General features: G+C 40.6%; 1 protein-coding gene across 24 annotated transcripts in view; it reads left to right on the top strand.

Moving 5' to 3' along the window:
• EPB41L2 (erythrocyte membrane protein band 4.1 like 2) overlaps positions 1-18265 on the top strand; it is a 221547-nt gene that overhangs the window by 75168 nt on the left and 128114 nt on the right. The window contains exon 1 of one of the 24 annotated variants that reach the window (XM_086707831.1): positions 4491-4589. The exons of 21 other annotated variants lie outside the window; for them this stretch is intronic. The gene's annotated coding sequence lies outside the window, so the exon portion shown is untranslated. 2 more of the 24 variants (XM_086707827.1, XM_086707828.1) reach the window with 2 other exon arrangements.

Raw genomic sequence — 18265 nt, 5'->3', positions numbered from 1 at the left:
ATAGAATATTTGAAATCAGAACTGTTCTAGGAAATCTGATGTATGTGTTTATGTGTACCTATGGACACACACTTTTTTTTTAATGTATTTACAGTTAATTCACAAGTTTATAGAGATGCCTTTTTATTTGCACTGCTCTGTTCTCCCCAAATGGCTCTCTGTGCTTTGAAGACAGGCATGATGTGGTACATCTAGTTATTATATGACAGGTAAGTATCTGTTGATGTATTATACATGTGTTTGGGAAATAGAAAGATCCAGAACTTTGTTATGTTTTGCAGTTTTCCTTATGTACCTCTAAAAAATATTTTTGAGAAATTTTTGTATTACAGTAGAAGCAATTGAGTAAAGTCCTAATGTATAACGTTCACATGCAAGTGTGAGGAATGTGTAGGTGAGGCTTTATATAAAAGGCTGAGTTTGGCATCTGGTTAAGTATAACTGGGAGGTTGCATAAGCATCATGGTGTAATGTCAAGGAGGTATTTCAAATAAAATAGAATTGGATTTAAGTCTCCGGTATCTATCTTATACATAGTTAGGGGCTTGAGTCAGGATTCAAATTCTGGTTGTCTGACTCCGGGACTAACAGTTAACTGCTCTCCTATTTTACATTCCATGCTTATTAAGGGAGGTTACTTCATTTCTCTGAGCCTCAGTTTATTCATATACAAAATGAATGTGATAACATTTGCTGTGCCGAGTTGTTTTGAGGCTTAAATAAGGACATTTATAAAGCATTTTGCAGAGTGCTTGCTCACAAAATAGGCAGGCCTATTGCTATTAGTAAAATATTTTGTTTACTCCAAAACAATAGCACTAACAAAAGAGATTTTTGAAAGCATCTCTGAAACTTATGCTGAGAAATTTGCTTATCTCCTGGCTTCGGAATATTGAATTCTTTGCTTTACATTTTGGCACAAAGTTTTCAGTGTTCTATTTCTCTAGAATTTAGATAATTTTCCAAGTAAGTCATTTGTTAGTAATTACTTTCTTTTGCGCTCTTGTCGCTTTTTGTTCAAAATGAGTTATTGTCAAAGAAGTAACAATTCAACCTTCTTTGTCGTTAACTTCCCGGTGACAGTTGTGGTTAACTGCAACTGATATATTAATGCCTTAGGTTTTGAAATTTCTGGAATGAAGTTTAGGAAGGTTGATGTTTTTTTGTTGGAAGCCATAATAGAAATGAATTTAGAGAGATGGTTATTGGTTTTTATCTTGGCTGCAGAAGTATTTGTAGAAGAGTGTTTGTTGGTGTTGCTATAGGAACATAGTCAAAACTACAGCAGCGAAAGCATGACAGCGTTGATCGGCTTACCTGAATTGTTGTTCTTATTTTATTCCTAATTGACCACATTTGACTTTTTTTTTCTTTCTTAGCTGTCATAAATATCCGGATATTGTAAGTCCAGAATACATCAGTTTCGAGAATACTACTATTTGGTCGCTTACTTCTTAGAGGCTTGGGGGGGGGGGGAATCCTGCTTAAGGCACATCCAAATTTCCTGTTTGTAATGGTGATGGATCGTAATTAAAAAAATATGTATCTCCATGTATTCTTAGGCTAGTTTTGGTTCACTTGGGGATTTTTCTTCATGAAAACCACTTGGTAGTTACTGTTTTCAAGTTTTATTTACATTTTCTTTTACAAATCTGTTATGAAGTTATACTGTCCATGCTGTCCGTTTTAAGTTTTTAATAAAGCTACAATTTGTGTCAGGAGAAAGTAGTGGCACTAAGCAGTTTGTAGGGGAAAATAGCTCTCCTTCTGGCTTTTATAGACTCTCTTGCTCAAAGGAAGGACTGCCATTGAGTCGGTTACAACTTCAGTGGAAGATGTCTTGCAGCTGTGCCTTTTTGGTTTTCTTCCAGAGATAGTATTTGTGTGCACTGTCAGAATGTCTTAAAGGCCCACCCTGGAAAGGATTCAACTCTATAAAAGGAGTTTTGTTTTATAACCTTTCACATATTCTTATGGGGTTCTGGTGGTGACCGTGGTCTTTATTGTCTTGTCTTTTAAGCTGGCATTTTATTGAGACACAGGCTTCACAGTTTGAAAATAAGAATTACAGTTATAGTTATTGTATCTCGTAAAATACGAATGGCCAAATCCTTGGCACACACTACAATTAAAATGGCCCTTTCCAAACCTTGTGATTTTAGTCAGTTAGTTTTTTAAACTTCTTTTCTACTGCTATACTGGTATGAAGATGGCAGTCATTTGACTATATTTCTTCTAGGTAATTTAATAGATTTTGATTTACAAGTCAAGTTAATGTGTTAGAAGATTCAGGGAATCCCAAACAAAGTTTTTAAAAGACCAATAACTTTTCATGTTGACAATAGTTCAGTTTAACCTGTTTTGAATCCTTTGTTGACATGAATGCTAAGAGAATTATCATTGAATATACTCTAGGGGATTGGCCATATTTTCTCCCCAAGTTTTCCTTTTCTCTTCAGTTTTTTGTTTTTTTTTTTTCTCTCCTTTAAATGTTCCAGAGTTCTCTAAGTTATATGGGATGGAGAACAGGGCTTTAGAGATACTCCTATTATCACTAGTTTTCTCAGGCCACTTCCTCTGGCAGCCCATGTGTATTTCCAGTTACCTTCCCTTGGGGATGTCCTTCTGCTGTTCAAGATGAAGGGGTGTGTGTGTGTGTGTGTGTGTGTGTGTGTGTGTGTGTGTGTATGTATGTACTTTTTAAAGTAATCTCTACCCCTAACCTGGGAATTGAACTCAGGACCCCAAGACTGAGAGTCACTTGCTGTACTGACTGAGCCAGCCAGGCACCCCTTCTTTTGTGGGTTTGATCCTGTTTTTTTTTTTTTTTTTTTTTTTTTACTTCTTCTGAACTACCTGCCATCCATTTTCCTTTTTCTCCTTTGTGTCTCAAGCCTCTCCCTACTCTCTCTCTCCCACCAAAAGCCTGCACCAAACAAAACCACCAAAACATCTGCTGTGCACAGATGTTTTCCTGCAACCTAGTACTTCTTGTAGTTATTCGTTCCCGATTCTCTCGCCTTTTTTCTATCGCTAAACTGGACATTAATCTACACTCACCTCTAACCCTCCTTTCTCCAGTATTTTTTTTTTTTTTTTTAAGCCACTTGGCTTTTTCGTCCACTGTCCACTAACTTGTTCTTAGAGGTTACCAGCAGCCTTTTCACAACAATTTAAAAACTTCAGCAGTGCCTGAAGCAATGTGCCCTTGGCCCTGTTCTCCACTCCTCCTAGCCTGACTCTTCTCTTTTGGCAATATGTTCATGGTTTGTGGTCTTTCTCTTAGGCTGATCCTTCCAGCCTCCTTTATAGCTTCCTTTCTGTCTGCCTGGTGATTTATCTTGAGCATTTTTCTTTCTTCCTTTCTTTCTTTTTTAAATGTTTTATTTATTTTTGAGAGAAAGAGAGCATACGCATGGGAGGTGCAGAGAGAGAGAGGAAGACACAGAATCCGAAGCAGGCTCCAGGCTCTCAGCTGTCAGTACAGATCCTGACACGGGGCTCGAACCCACAAACTGTGAGATCATCACCTGAGCTGAAGTCAGACACTTAACCAACTGAGCCACCCAGGTGCCCCATAATGATGAGCATTTTTCTTACTCTGTTTTGCTGGGGTTTCATCTATTGCATAGCTTCAAATAACACTGATGGGCCAATGAGTTCCAAGTCTTAGCATGGAAACCCCGACTTTGTTGTTCAGACACCTATGTCTGACCATCCTGACTTTCCACCTGGCTGTACACAGGCCCTATAGTCCACGTGCATTCAACCTGGAAGCTTGTGCTTCTTTCATTCCTGTTTCCTACGTTTCTTGGAAACTCCTCACTACATTCATGGTGCTGCCCTGTCTGACCTTTGACTGCCAGGAACCTGGGAAATTTGCTGTTACTCCCACAATATAATTCATTATCAAATCCTGTCAATTTTACCTACTAAATATTTATTGACTCCGTCTCTTCATTTGCCTTTGTTGCCCCTGCCTTAGTTGAGATGCTGTTTCCTGGATCACTGGAGCATCATCTTAACCAGTTTCCTTTGTGTCACTTGTTCTCACATGACTGCCCAGTATTTTCCATCGCCCGCAGGGTAGAGTTAAAACGTCGAAACTTTAGCATACCCATCACTTATTACTTGGCTGCCTTCTCCCTCGTCCATCTCGTCCACTCCTACCCTGTGTTCCAGGCGGACGAGGTACTTACCGTTCCCTACCACGCTTTTATCTTTCCTGATTCTATGCCCTTCACTTGCTGTTCCCACGGTGAGGAGTGCGCTCCTACCCGCTTTCACTCCGCCTTGGAAGCACCTTCTTATCCTTCAAGGTCAGTTCAAACTTAACCCTGGGAAACATTCTTTCCTCTTCAAGTCCGTTACTGTTGAATTGTTTCTGCCTGTATTTTAGCTCTTCCTCTCTGTGCAGTAGACTTAGTTATTTAAATACCCTCCTGACACTGCTGGAACCAGGTTTTACACAGGTTTGTAACCTCAACAGCTATCAGTAAAACAAAGAGCAGTTCCTCACTGAATGAATGGGTCTTAGCAAGACCCAAAAGTACAGAGCTGAAATCAAGATCTCCTAGGCAGAGGTGATGGTGAGTACTCTGGCTTGATGTTGGCTATTCTGTTTTGGGTAGGTTGGGGCTGTGGACCGAGGGCACGTTTGCACCTATGCTTCGGGTTTTCTTTCACAATTCAAGGTTGGAGAGTTGAGTTGTTAAAGTGAAGTGACAACACGGAGCTGCAGTTTCAAGTGACTGAGCTAACAAAGTTGTGTGGTTTTGGAGGTACACAGGGTGCCCAGACAAGTGCCCAAGGCATGCACATGGCCTGTGTCAGGCAGAGGGAGGAGTAACAGGTGAAGTGAGGAGAGGCTGGCTCTGGGGTTGTCCCTCCCCAGGGCGTGCTGTGTAGCTATGACTGCTTATCACACGCATCTTAACATTTCCCTGCCTTGCCCAGCCAGGAGCAGTGTTCAACTTTGTCCAGCGCGATTTGTCTGTCATGAGGCTTGTGTTGACCTGTTTGCTATTTATGCGGTTTCTAGTGGCGCCTCTTGGAAATTGTGGTGCCATTTTAAAGGAAAGGAGAGAAGAGAAAGAAGGGAAGTTACAGAGGGTGGATTAAGGTGAAGAAACATTTTTCCTTCCCCAAGTTGAGGGGGAAAAAAATAGGTAAATGGAATTGGTAAGAGTTTACTCTATGTTCAGTGTTTGATTTTTAAAAGTAAACGTAAGGATACATTCAGCCATTTTTAGGAGAAAGCCTAGATGAATTTTTTTGACCATCGGGATACTGTGTTCAACAGGAACTCACGTTCTTTTAGTAGTAGCTGTGTGGCAACTCTCAGACGATTCTTACAGTGGTCCTGTTACGTAGGTGGGTGGTCGGCTGGTGCCTTGACCGATTCAGTCACCAGCTAAGTGGTAACATGCCATGGCAACATGCAGACTCTCTGAATATGAATTTAATGTTCTTTCAGATTGAGAAGTATCAGTAGATACTTTCTTGGCAATGACCTCTTTGTTTCTCAAGACCTACTTTTTTGGGGAGTGGGAGCGTGTAGGGTTTTTCCTGGGTGCAGAGAGTGGGGGCAGAGCTGGGGAGCACTGATGTCTACTGCATGCTTAGTCTCCGGGCTCTTTAGTCCTCTGGCTGTTGGAGAGCCAGAAAGGGCCTCTGTGCCGTGTGTTTTCTGTAACCGTGTCTCTGCTCTTTCCTTCTCATCCAGGCGGGGAGGCTTGCAACAGGGAAGGGCCATGGGATTATTAGACAGAATCTGACATCCTGCCTGGGTTCTGCTGCAGACTCCCTGCACAACCCAGGCAAATCCTCTAGCTTCTGGGCTTTAGGTACCCCAGATGTGAGAGGCAAGGGCCAGACATCCCTTAGGGCTCCAAATTCTTTATTCTATAAAAACCCCATTTCGTTCAGCCATGTATGTAGGGCGTTTCACAGGTACTGGCAAAGTCTTTGTTTCTGCTTTTTATGTTATGGGCTTTGTGACAGGTGCTTTTATTTTCTTTAACCCCTAAGTCAAAGTGGGTGTCACCGCCATATTATTAACAGTAGCATTGACTCACTTAAAATGAGCTCCATATGAACCGAAACATCTTCAGTCTATGAGGCCTTCCTTGACCTCCTCCAGGGAGTTGTGCACTTTGCTGTGCCCTTCCTGTCCCTCTGTTGTAGCCTTTATCACACATGTTGTAATTGTTTATGTATCTGTCTTTCCTGCTAGACTGGTGAATTCTCTGAGGGCTGGAATGGGGAAGGATCTTTGAGTCCTAAGGGTTTAATGTCTGGTGCAAAGGTGGAACTCAGCAAATGTTTCTTAGACACAATAGGATGAGAATGATACATTTTTTTAAAAGTTTGTTTATTTTGAGAGAGAGAAAGCACATGTGGGAGCAAAGGAGGGGCGGGGGGAGAGAGAGAGAGAGAGAGAGAGAGAGAGAGAGAGAGAGAGAGAGAGAGAGAGAGAATATCCCAGGTAGGTCTGTGCTATCAGTGCAGAGCCCAATGCAGGGCTTGATCCCACGAACCATGAGATCGAGACCTGAGCTGAAATTCAGAACCAGACAGTTAACCTACTGAGCAACCCCTGAAAATGATACTTTAAGGTGAATGCTGGATTACTGTATTTGCCTGAATGTGTAATTCTAATAGTGATGCGTTTGACTATTGAGTTAAAACTCTTAACAAATCCTTTTAACACTTTTTAGATGGTTTCAAAACATTAACTTGATGATGGATTCCCATTTACCACCTCTTTGTTTCCATTTTCTCCTGTACCTCTTCCTACTGTCTTCTCTACAAACCCTTTCTTTAAAAAAAACAAAAACAGAAACCAAACAAACAAACAAACAAACAAACAAACAAACCTGGGACCATACAGCAAATTTTTTCCCCAGAGTCTCATAAATCTATAGTACTTTCTAATGTTACATTTTTAAAAATGTGGTAGGGATGAAACTTTGCAGATGACTCATTTGCAGTTGTGCAGAGCATTCTGGATGTAGAGTCTGAGAGAAGATAAACTGTGTGGTATGTGGTCGAAAGAGAACTTGTGCATAGAATCCATGGAACGAATGCAGTGGTTTTTTCCTCTTTTTTTCTTTTTTGCTGACATCAGATAGCGATAAAATGTAGGCTGTTAGAAAAATTTATAGACTAGGGAACCCATTCAGATTGAAAAAGTGATACAACTTTTCTCCATTTTGTTCAGGGAGTATATCCTTTGCATGCTGATTGGTAGGTGGGAAGAATGGATTCTCTGTAAAAATCAGTAGATTCAAAAATAGTGAGTTTTGGCTAGTACTTTTTAGGTTATTTTAAGCTTATGCCAGAAAATTGTTTCCTTTTTTTTTTTTTTTTTTCTGGTGTGACAGATTAATTGCTTTTCGGGCAGAGGCTAGATGAATAAAGGTGGAAAGATTGAAAGAAATGGTCTTCCTCATTGTCTTTCTACAACACAGATAACTTTATTTTCTGCGCAGAGTTTGTGAGCTATGAATGACCTGTTAGATTATTGGGTCCTCTACATTCTGTTATGTTTTTTGTTTCCATAAAGCAGGAGGTAGGACAGTTTTAAAAGTCAAGAAATTATGATACTGAGTTTAGCATAACATTTTATTTATATATAAAATCACAAATCTAACATAGGAAAAATGTCCCCCAATCTAACCCCAACCAACTCCCTTGAATAAAAAAAAAAAAAAGTATTGTTAAAAAAATAGTATTCTTTTTTAAAAAAAATTTTTTTTTCAACGTTTATTTATTTTTGGGACAGAGAGAGACAGAGCATGAACGGGGGAGGGGCAGAGAGAGAGGGAGACACAGAATCGGAAACAGGCTCCAGGCTCTGAGCCATCAGCCCAGAGCCTGACGCGGGGCTCGAACTCACGGACCGCGAGATCGTGACCTGGCTGAAGTCAGACGCTTAACCGACTGCGCCACCCAGGCGCCCCCCAAAAAAATAGTATTCTTAAAAAAATAGTACTCTTAAAAATATAGTATTCTTAAAAAATAGTATTCTTAAAAAAATAGTATTCTTAAAAAAGTATTTGGAGGATCAGCTTCTAACCCCCCTCCCCCTTTTATAAAGTTTTATTTAAGTAGTATCTACACCCAAAGTGGGACTCAAACTCATGACCTCATGATCAAGAGCCACATGCTCCCCCTACTGAGCCAGCCAGGTGCCCCTAATTTCCCCTTTTAATGGAATAATGAGACAGTGTCAGCACATGACTATTTATGATTTTCCCAAGACAGAGTTTAGATCTAAATTCGTATTAACAGTTTTTAAAAAAAAAAAATTTTTTTTTTTTTTAATTTACTTTTGACAGGAAGAGACAGAGACATGAGTGGGGTAGGGGCAGAGAGAGAGGGAGCATATTAACAGTTTTTTTATGGGAGGACATTTGTGGATGTACTTTGTGTACTTTAATGTGTTTAAAATCTTACTGGGAATGGATGCTTTAAATGACCCTGGCTTTGGTTTGTGTACTTCTTCCAGTAACCCACTGAATAACCTTGTAGAAGTTATTTCACTTTGGGTTCAGTTTACTCATCTTGAAAACACAGGTGTTCGAATTGGCGGAAGAGTACATTGGCTTTGGAAAGCAGCTGTGCTCGTCACTAGACTGCCAGCGCCACCAGCATTGGCTCTGAAGACTGGTGTAAATTCTGACTCTACCCCTTGTTGAGTGTATGAGTTTGGAAACTCATTTATGTTTTCTGGGTTCTCTTTTTATCTACCATATGAGTCATTTGTTCTGCTTCGAAATTATAGTGCCACAAAACTCCCTTTTCTGTCTTAATTCTCTTAACCTTTGATTAGAGCATGAAATCCAGATGTCTTCTGAGCAGGATCTTGTATATTGGAGACCGCAGAGGAGCTTGAGCAATGACATTGGGCTTCATAATTAAGAATGTAGGTGCCTTCATCAGCTTGGGCTGCCATAACATGGTACTGTTGAGTGGCTTCAGCACGTTTATTTTCTCACAGTTCTGGAGGCTGGAAGTCCGAGATCGGGGTGCCAGCATGGTCTGTTTCTGGTGAGGGCTCCCTTCTTGGCTTGTAGATGGCTGCCGTGTAGTGAAGCAAGAGAGCAGGAGAGCAGGAGAGAATGAGCGGACTCTCTGGTATATCTCTTCTTATCAAGGCACTAATTCCATCATGATGGCCCCACCCTTAAGACCTCATCGAAATCTAATTATCTCCCTAAGGTCTCCTCTCCAAATATCATCACGTTGGGAATTAGTGCTTCAGCATATGCATTGGGGAGGGGGGGACACAGTGCAGTGTATAGCAGTAGGAGAGTTAAGAGGGTAGGAGGCACAGGGGTGATCAGAGATGCCTGGATGGGTTGTAGACCTCCTCTACCATTGGCAACTTCACTGGATCCAGTGCTACGTGTTAGGAGTTCTGATGCTTACGGGTTCTGTGGAGTAATACATTTCAGGAAAAGGTTTGGAGCCAATACTTTTTTTCAAGCATATTGAAGTAAATCTGTCATTGTGCTGCAGTATATATTAAAAAATACATTTAATATTTAAAAAATGAAGGAAGAACGTAATAAAAGATGATGCTTTTAATTGAATAAGATTGACTCTGTTAAAAAGTTCACCACATTGCCCTTTTGTGAACCACTGAAAACCTTGTGGTAGATACTGAAGTTTACTTCCATTATATGGAATGATTGTTTTGTTTGTTTGTTTTAGTTTTGTGTTTGTTCATTTTGGCAGAGATCAATGTCTTCAGAGCTGTCACTGGAACACATTTTCACTGTTACCATAAAGCAAACTTTACCTTTTTCTGTTAGTGGGTACAGGTGACATCTTATTTGCCTAAATCTCTAAAGTGTTTTCTTTAGAATTTAAAAAGACTTTTTTCAAGACTCTGTAGGTGAGGTGAGCATGTAATACTCATTGACCTAAGAACTGCTTGATAGAGCGCGATGTAGCAGTAGCGGGGTGAGGTTGTACAGAATCATGCTTGGATCCAGAGTCATTCTTGGTCCTGATTTGCTCATGTATATATATCTACATGGGAACACACATACACACCCAAATTTATTTCTTTATTAAAAAAAATTTTTTTTTGATGTTTGTTTATTTTTGAGAGAGAGGTGGGGGAGGGACAGAGAGAGAGGGAGGCTCTCTCTGGGCTGAGAGCCTGATGCGGGGCTCGAACCCACAAACTGAGATCATGACCTGAGCTGAAGTCAGATGCTTAACCAGTTGAGCCACCAAGGCACCCCTACACACGAATTTAAATTCTGGAAATGCAAAGGACGGAGGGCTGGTTATGTACAATTAAGGAAAATTAGTCTTTTCTCTGATCTCTGACTTGAATCTTGTCACTAAAGGAAAATGCATTAACGTTTTTAAATGTACTTTGTTTCCCTTGTGTATTTGTATTCAGTATGACCTATGGATATAGGCTTACCTTTTGTATCCATCATGTCTGAGTATTGACAATAACAAAACAGGGATTTATCAGCTTTGTAATTATGTGATGGCACTATAAATCTAAATTAAAACAAACCTCTATTTTTAAATATAGAATGAATGAATAAGCAAATTCTTTTGTGAATAAGCAAATTCTTTTACAGATGAATCAAAATAGATGTTTTTATGTATTGAAAACTGGACTTTGTGTGTATATGGCTTTTTTATATCTGAAACTGATAGAGTTTATAAGGAGAGATTATTAGATTATATGCTGTATACATATGCTTTTGGTGTCTATTTGTAGGGTGGATTAAAATGACAGAACTAAAAACAAAGTTGGGGGGGAAGGAAAAAAGTTCGTGGGTGCAAACCCAAAGCAAAGCTAAAAGGATACAAAAACAGGAAAAATCTTTCAGCAAGAGAATTACAAAAACTGTAATCCTAAAATTGGTCATTATTAACACTATTCTTTATGGAAAGTGTTCTTCATTTAGTGGGTAGAACAGGCAGCAGGAAGATGACTTTTTCTTTGACCCGTGTGGATTTTGTAGCCGAGGAATGAAGTAACTTGGAACCAAGCTGGGCTTTTCTACTGAGCATGCCCCTTCTCCAGCAGGGTCCAGCCTGGGTGGGGCCAGTCTTGCTCATTAAGCTTTTGGAAGCTGGATTTCCATCAGCTTTCCAGTCTCCTAATGACAGTGAACAGCAGACAACGGGCTCGATGAACTTTTTAAAAAGCTGTGTATGTATTTTAAGGGGGAGATTTTGAGGAAGTTTCTGTTGGAGCAGTTGGGTTTGGTGGTCTATGCTTGTTTGTTTTTGCTTTTGAAGAAAGTTTGCTTTTGAGACTGTCCATATCCAGGGGACTGAAAATTTGGAGAATACTAATGTACAGAGTACATGGAACCTGGGTATGTATGCTCTTTGGCAAGGGAACATGTTCAGTTATATTTGATCCAAGTTTTATGAAAAATATATTTTTTTGGTGGCCAGAGTTTAGTTTTGCCTCACTTGTTTGCATTTTTCTAGGCAGATGTTGACTTATGTCAACGTAAGTGCTTTTTCAAGTTTGACCTATGAGAATAACGAAGCTAGTTGGTTTATTTTACATAATTGTCCTGCTCTTCACAGGCGATTTATTCAGTGGTACAATATACTATATGAAAGTTAATTATTCCTAAAGCACAATGAGAACCATGTAAGGTTAATAGTCTACAGTTACTTTTGAAACATGTTGAAGGATGACCGATTTTAATTTATAGAATGCTTCATTTTCATGCTAATTTGTTTGATTAAAAAGGAGTTGTACTGTGCCTGGCACAGAGTTGAATTCACGTTTTTTAGCCTCTACAGATTAGTGGCCATTAACAGTGGTTAAGAATTGTATGTTGTTTGATGTTGTCACACCCGAAGTAAATAAATGTTGGTTAAATAAGGATAGGTATTAACCTCTTTTTTTTTTTTTTTTTTTTTTTTACTGAATATGTAATCTGTTGTCACATTGAAGAATAGTGACAACTCACTATTGTTGCCCAGATTCTGACATCCAGACTTGGAAAAAATGGTCTTCCTGCTTTTTCTTGATCTAATTCCCACCCTTAAAAAGAACCTAGTTTGAGTGTTACTTTCTAACAAAACAAAACCACCACAGTGATCGCCAGATGATCTCTGCAAGTTCCTTTATTGTTGGCACCATATGGAATGCTCTTCTGCTGAAAGAATTAGCCAGTACATTTGGGGGAGGAGGGCACATGTGTACTTGTGAAGTTTAAGTTTTCTATTTTTGGGCCCAACAAAGAATTGTCTCTTAAAATTATTGGCAACTTGGGCGTGGGAACAAATAACTGTAGAGATGATGCTGGTGATCTCGACAGCCAGCCAGTCGTAGGCGCCCCGTCTCCGTGCAGCGTTCCTGTGCACGTTCTAGGATACATTGGTGACCTGTGTACGGTTTAACATCTTAGCTCGATTGCAGACTTGGAAAGGGAAATTTTAAACACTGACATTTAGTTTGCTTGAATTTTTTGTTGGACCCCTGAAAATTGAATGCCTGGCATATTCTCCCGTGGGATCCTGTACTCCACTCACGATTACACATGTTGAACTTTGAGAATCCTACCTCCAAAGAAACAAAGAAATTTTGTTGAAGCAAAAACCTGTTCTAGCCAGCCTCACCTAAAAAGTAGTTGTTTGAAGCTCTTACTAATAAGTAAAGTAGTTTTGAACTAAACTAATGCTCAGAGTAGAAATACTTTGTGTGTGTGTGTGTGTGTGTGTGGCGGGGGGCGGGGGGGGGGGGGGACGGTTTTAGGCATTCCAAATGGCATGTCTCTAATTCCATTGTAGTTACAGCTTTTCCTGCCTGAGGAAAGTTGCTTTTATCACGCCAGGCGTGGAGGTCCACAGCTAACAGTCTACAGCACCTTCTGCTGACTGGCCAGAGGACTGGTGTCAACGTTTAGTTAGGCTTGCTTACCTAAGCTAGAAAAATCATGCAGTTCAGTCTCCTATGTTAATTAAGAATATATACTATGCGTTGGCATAACTGGTAGTGCTGTAAATATTTAAAATGGCAGAAGAGCTAACGATCAAAGTTGTAAATGTACATTCTGTTTTTTGACAAGGTTCAGATATTTATGCCTGTTGACTGCAGTGTTCCAAAGCTTATGGAGAAGAGGATTTGAAAGTGTGAGATCAGTGTAGGCTCCAGCCTGGTGGCCTTGTCATAGCGTGGCGAGTTGATTGATTTTGACAAGACTTTGTCTTACGACCTATTAAAATGCAGCGTCTGCAGCCTGTGCATTTATCCTGTGCAGTTAACCTTGATGGATTTGTCGTTAGCTTATTTGGGAGAAGCCTCCTGAACCACTGTTATTTTTAAGCTAAAGAATTTAGAGTTTGAGTCACACAAATAGTATTAGACTTGGAGAGTTCCACGTGATCAGGTGGGTTTTCTGATGGGGCTGGGTAAGGATCCTATTCTGATGGTAGTTGTAGGATGAGCTCAGAAAAAGTCTGCTCCCTGGTGTCTGGTATGATGAGGAGAGATTGTTGGCTTTGCTCTGTTTTGAGCCTGGTTATGATGTCATTGGAGGAAACTGCACATTAGTGTATTTTTCTTTTCTAGAGAATGTCCTATGATGGTGGTACAAATAAGTATTTCCTAAATACTTAGGAGCATCACAAAAGACGTTTATTGAGAAGCTACCAGATGCATCACGCCGCACTAGAAACATGTTATTATTCATCATCTGTACAAAAGTTTTGCTCTTCATGTGAGCATAGGTGCAGAAGTGGGCAGGGGAGAGGTGTAGACAGGAAACATGACCTTGTGCGTGTCAGGCCAACTTTGTTCCTGCTTTTCCCTATAAATGTGGAGGAAGCTGCTCACAGAGATCAGGGATGTTTATGTATGTCCAGCTTAGAAGTTGAATAAGAATCTTCCCATTCTGTTTTATTCCCCTTTAAAAGTGTTTTCAAATTTCAGAGAACTCTGTTTCCGAGTTCCCTGTTTGTACTCTTCCAGGAGAGAATGGGAATAATTTTGGGCCTACCTGCTTACGCACCAGTGTTTATACATATATATAGAGAGAAAGCCATCTTTTCCCCCTAGCTGGTTGATGGTGAGCCGGGCTAATTCAAAAATTCGAAACAAATTCGTTTTATATGTTGAAGAAATTTATAACCAGGAAGATTTTATTTGGATTTTTTATTCAAGTGACTTAAATTTTTCCAGACAGCGAATATATCTCTAGCAAACCAATTGAGAATGAGAATTAAGTTTTCTTTAAAAAGCACGGTGCCTTTTTGTATTTCAGGAGTGTTAAACCAAGAGTTCCCATGTGGGACCATGTGTGACCTCCTAAAGACAGGACAATGGTATCGTCACAGAAAACCTTGTCAGGTCTTCAGACTAGTAGTAATTTCTGATCTGAATGAGCAAAATCTCTGAATTAGTGACACGTGGTTTGAATGTATATTAACACTAATCTTTTTTTTCTTAACATTTTTTTTAACGTTTATTTATTTTTGAGAGAAAGAGAGCACGAGTGGTGGAGGGGCAGAGAGAGAGGGAGGCACAGAATCTGAAGCAGGCTTGAGGCTCCGAGCTGTCAGCCCAGAGCCCTATGCGGGGCTCGAACCCACAAGCTGTGAGATCATGACCTGAGCTGAAGTCTGATGCCTAACCAACAGAGTCACCCATGCACCCCATATTGACGCTAGTCTTGCTACCTCAGTCCCTCACTAGGCCGAGAACAGGATTCTGTTCACCTGTACCGCTGGTGTCTGGTTACCTGTGCTGTGAAAGGGCTGAAGAAACATTTGCTTTGAGAGAAGGGCCTAAAATCTGCAACCCACATTCTGAAAATAAGTGAAATTTATAAGGGGCTCAGTTAGAACATACTGCTTAGGACTGTAAGCCTCCAAGTTGGTAGTAATAGTTTGCTTCTTGCTTTTTCTTTTTTTCTGTTGTATTTAGTTTTGAGAGGGCACGAGCAGGGGAGGGGCCGAGAGAGAGGGACAGAGGATCTGAAGCAGGCTCTACGCTGACAGCGGTGAACTGTGGGGCTCGAACTCACAAACTGTGAGATCACGACCTGGGCTGAAGTCAGATGCTCAACGGACTAAGCCGCCCAGGTGCCCCGTCTTTTTCAACAGATAGTGAATTGTCGGCCATTATGCTAGTGTTGGTTGTGTAACAGTGAAGCTGTTTGGGATTGGTGGCGGTATTGTAGGAGGTCTCTGGAGCTGGACAGCCTGGGTCTGAATCGCGGCTCTTCCGTGTATCCGGTGTATGGCTTCGTGCAAGTCCTTTATCTTGTCTTTCCTTCTTCATCTGTAACATGGGAATGATCTTAGTTCCTACTTCAAAGCGTTGTGAGGATTAAGGGAATTGCTACACTCAGAGTCTCTAGAACCATGCTCAATAAATAGCTGATATTGTCACTATTATTTCTGTTCTTACTATTTTTAGTGAACGAAGGGGCATAGTGCCCTCCCCTCCCACCCCGTTTTTTGTTTTTTTTTTGGCCAGAATCCCTATTTGATGACAGTGGCCCACCATTTATTATGAATTTACTGTGTGCCAGGCACTTTATGTATAGCATCTAATTACATCCTTAGGGCATCCCAGTGAGAATGTATTCTATCCCTGTTTTGCTTATGAGGAAACTGAAGGCTAAATAATAAATATCCCTGGGTACACCACTAGTAGGAGACAGAGCTGGAATTCTAATCCTGGTCTTTTTAGCTCCCAGACTTGATCTCCAAACCACTCTGTTATTTTATCCAAAGATTAAATAGCTTCACACAGAAAGGATGTAGCTCCATCTGACTGTTAAAAAACTGGGGCCTTGAGGAGGGCACCTTTTGGGATGAGCACTGGGTGTTGTATGGAAACCAACTTGACAATAAATTCATATTAAAAAACAAAAAACAAAAAACTGGGGCCTTGTCTGAGAGCAGGAATTTGATGCAGTTGATCAGTATTCCTGACCACACCACTCGTAATTGCTTCATGACGAGCCAGTAGGGTTCTGGATGTCTCTATCATCTCGATTAGTGTGTGCTTTTGGAGTGCCCAATATGATGACGTTTGTGTGCATTTTGATGATGAGAATGGTGGCCAATATTGGGATCCTTAATGGCTATGTATAGTATCTGCTTATTGAGCCCTCACTCTAGGAAAGGGAATCTATTTCTGGGATGACCCTAGTTGCTTGTGGAGAAGATTCTGCCTGGCACAGATCTTTATTGATGTAATTGTGTTTTTAAAATTTTTATTCCAGTGTAGTTAGCATACAGTGTTGTCTTAGTTTCAGGTGTACAATGTAGTGATTCACCAGTTCCATACCTCACCCAGTGCTTATCATCTCGACGTAATTCTTGAGAGCGGCAGGGACTTGGCTTTTAACAAATGAGATCGTTAGCTCTTACCTTAGGTGCTACTGGAACTGAACATTGTTGAAAATTGTCTTGATTTTCATGTACCCCCCTCCAATATGACGAAAGAGAATCTTACACTTTGATGAACTCTTAAGATTTGTTTGTTTGTTTGTTTCATTCTTAGAGTTTTTAAAATAAAGATTAATCCTTTATCTTACTCAGATATTAACCCAGATACTGGGTTTAAAAAATTTGAGCATCAGGAAAAACGAACATTCGACAGCCATGGCTCTTAGGCTATGAGGGCCATAGAACCCAGAGGGGAGTAGTAATTACCCGATACAGTTCTGTATGTGTTCCCAGTTTCTTAGGGCTTATTTTCTGATGCTTGCTCCGGAATATGCAGAGGCTAATAGTGGCTGCGAGTAGCTGAAACCCCATTGTTCTCATAGTAGGGAGTGTGTTCTTTCACATACCAGGAAGCACAACCCTAGGACCTGGCCATGTGCAGCGTGCCAGCTCTAGTATGTGTCACTTTGTCCTCAGGCTTTCTCCCTTCTTGGATACTCAAGATGGCAACAGCACTTCTAGAGTCAGGTATCCAGGGCTTCGAGACAGAAGAGGGGCCTTTCCCTTTTGGCTCCTTTTAGTGGAAGGAATCTTCCCACCAATAGACTTTCCGCAAGTCTTCTCGACAGGGGGAGGGGGACTACTGTGATTGCCTTGGACCAGTAGATCATTGCCTTTTGGCCTGGCCTGGAGCCAGCCCCCGCTGGCATGCATGTGTAAGAGAGACAAAAGCTGAAGAAAATTTGGGTTCTGTTTAAAAAGGAGAAAGGGTGGAGGAAATACATGCTCTGAATGTAATCTGATCCTGCCTAGGCTTGAACTAGCCGAGGGCCACAGTTCATATCTTTTGTGTATGTGGCTTTAATTTAAGCCAGATGCTAGCTTATGTCTTTGCAGAAATAGTTCAGTCTCTCTTATAGATCCTTATCCCTTAAAAACAAAACAAAAAGAACAAAAAAGAAGCCAAAGAGTGTGTTATTAAGGTAACTAGGGTGGGTAGCATTGGATTGTTTAAAAAAATAACTCATTTATCCTCCCCATATAGATAATTTAAACTAACAGATCATCCCTTTGGAATGTGGTGACACTTATTTGAATATGGGGTATAGGTGTCTATACACCTGACACTTAAGAAAAATCAACCTACAAGAGAGGAATTACATGCAGTCTGCTCTAAGTCGTCCTGTTTTTGTCATTCCTTTCCCTCTCCAGATACTTTTCATTTTTCCTCCCTTTCGTCTTCCTCCTTTTCCCTCTTCGCCTCCTTTTACTTGCTGTACAGATTTAAGAAGCACTGCTTTCATTATTTCCTATTTAGGTGGCCGCTGAGTCATTTCTATATTGAGGTTGCTGTTTTGTCTTTTTCTCACATTTTGTGCTTTTAGGGAAGGTAGTTGGGTATTAAAAGACTTCTTCTTGGGCTATAGGGCTGTGTAGGGACATGAACATAAGCCAGAAAATTGTTCTGCATATCCTCTGCCCAGTCACCACCACGGATGAAAACCAGTTTTGTCAGACCTAGAAAGTGACAAAATTGAAACGGTGCACACATGGCCAATATTATAGAAGTTTAATAGTTATTTGTTGCACAATTTGTTTTCTTTCTCAAAGTTCACAGGAAAGCGCCTCTTGATTCCCTTGCCACCATTTTGAAGTTTAGAAATGCATCCTTTTCCATTTTGTTAAATCTGGAGTGTCCTAAGTAATGGATTGAACTTTGTTGGTAGAAATCAAAGACTGCCGATTGCTCTCATCTCTGCAGAGGGGGAGGGCCGCTCAGCTGGCAGCACCTACCCCATTCTCTGTACAGGGATTTTGTTAACAGTGAGGGCTCTTAGAGTAGCACTGGTTTTCGTGA

This window comes from Puma concolor, chromosome B2 (genome assembly GCF_028749965.1).
Source record: "Puma concolor isolate L17-30 chromosome B2, mPumCon1.1.hap2, whole genome shotgun sequence".
NCBI lineage: Eukaryota > Metazoa > Chordata > Mammalia > Carnivora > Felidae > Puma > Puma concolor.
Note: the sequence above shows the minus strand (reverse complement) of the source record. Positions and strands in the feature narration are given on the sequence as shown.